The 2,024-nt window shown below is 37.4% G+C and overlaps 1 long non-coding RNA gene across 1 annotated transcript; it reads right to left on the reverse strand.

Moving 5' to 3' along the window:
- Positions 1–605: 605 nt before the first annotated feature.
- Positions 606–1,365, reverse strand: LOC134122783 (uncharacterized). The gene is made up of 3 exons (XR_009954297.1): positions 1,275–1,365; positions 995–1,103; positions 606–665 (listed from the first exon to the last, which is right to left on the reverse strand). It is a non-coding gene; the product is annotated as an uncharacterized LOC134122783 (long non-coding RNA).
- Between the last annotated feature and the right edge of the window lie 659 nt (positions 1,366–2,024).

The raw sequence follows: 2,024 nt of genomic DNA on the forward strand, positions 1-2,024 counted from the left end.
AATTTACCATCCTGTCATTATCTCAAGTGTATTTACCGTATTGTAAGCTCTACAAAAGTAATACTGTTCTAGATTCAAGATTTCACCTACTAGATTCAAAACATTACATACTTATTATAATACAGAATACATTAAAACTATTCTTGCATTTAACCAACTTCTGTTTTATTTAAACAGCAAAAAGTCTGCATAAAAGTTGCAAACTTTCCTCAACATTTTAGCTCACAGTATTTCTGCAACTGCAATAAGAAAACATAGAACATGCCAAATATGTGTGTGAGTTGAGGATAGATCAAAACATCTGACCAAAGTACCCCTCAATACATGAACCAAATCTGTGCTTTGCAATGGTTTTATTGGCCAATAAAACCTTTCCACTCAGCCATGCTCTTCTTGTAAGAAGACGTGAGATCTCTCTCATGGATTTTGTCTAAGAGGACCTCCGTCTGTATGACTGAAAGCAGAGTGGCTACACACTTTGGATAAGTCAGGTGTAGGGTGTAATCGTAGGCCATAAGGTATAAAGCACTCTCTGTAAGCTCGTCTTTTGGAAAGGTGGTTATTGGCACATCTCCTACCACTAGGAGGCAGTTGGACAAGCTGACTATCAGGACTGGGCAGGAGAGAGGGCGTTTCTTTAAGTAGGAATTGGGGTCTTCTGTTTCCTGTAACACAGACATCCTTCTGTCAGGATCATGCATTTTGGTCATTTGGAACCTAGGGTAGAGGGTTGTTTGCAAACACATAACTTTACAAAGCAAAATTATGACTATAGTTAACAGTACTGAGAAAGCTCCATTGGAAAGTGCTGTTTTTAACTATCCCCAATGCATTTACTGTTTACACACATCTAGCCTTCCAAAAGAACTAAACCAAGGCTAGGCTAGTCTTGCTTGGTTATCATTAGAGTGATAAAACCTGCTACCATGTAATGCACCCATTTTTTTTCAAATACTGCAGTCAAAATGATCCTCCAACATTTTACACAGCTCACCTCGAGGACATGTACCAGAGCCTCATTCGCATCTCGTACCCTCTTTGGAGGAGCAGACGTGGAGGGGAACAGTAATGGCAGCACACGTGGATCTCAAGAGCCTGTTCAGCTGTACAGGAAAAGATGTATTACTTAAAACACTTTGACAAAGTGCACAAGGTCAAATCTAATCAAAAAGGTACAGACACAATGCTTAAAAAAAAAAAAAAAAACATTCAGCAAATTAACATGCCTGAAGGTCCACCCTAAACCCCAATAACACAAAAACAGCATTCCTTACCTTTGTCCATTCCGATTGGGGGTTTCAGCGCCTTTTTCCATACACCAAAAAACTGCACCTTCTGGCAGAAGTCATGCCATCTTCCCTTCAGTTCATCGATGAAGTTGGTATTATTATCTAAAATGCGTTGAAGCTCCTCCATCACCTACGAAATATCAAATATACCAATACAGACATTTGAATATATCATTTAAGACACAATTTGTATTTTAAACATTGTGTTTTAATCATGCACCGTCAATAATGACTTGCGTGTCCAACATCCTTGAAACAAGGATATGCTTTTAGAACCTTCTGGTGTCTGTCCTCCTCGCGAATGGTATTTGAATCAATGAATGCTCTTCTGGCTACAAATTCCAAATCCAAGAGATGAGAGACGTCCTGGTGGTTTGGATTTTTTCTTTTATACAAAGTTTGTAGGGTCTTGTAGTGCTTGGCCAAGGTTGCTGGACTGTAGGTGTCTGGACTGTCAACATCTGCAGATTTGTTAGCTGTAAGACACAAAAATACATAATTAATATGCCTGTTTATAAAAAAACACTGCTATGGAAATTGTACAATAATTAACTTAAACTTTCATGGAATTAAATCTTTTAACAAATCTTAATAACAAATACCTATTTTTGGAGAAAATAACAAATACCTATTTTTGGAGAAAAAAAAGTCAAATAATTATTTGTATAATAAATGCATGAGAACTATTTGCGTAAAACTCATATGGTCATGCAATCACATACAATTGCATGTAGG

The sequence above is a fragment of the Pungitius pungitius genome, unplaced genomic scaffold (assembly GCF_949316345.1).
Source record: "Pungitius pungitius unplaced genomic scaffold, fPunPun2.1 scaffold_31, whole genome shotgun sequence".
Lineage (NCBI taxonomy): Eukaryota > Metazoa > Chordata > Actinopteri > Perciformes > Gasterosteidae > Pungitius > Pungitius pungitius.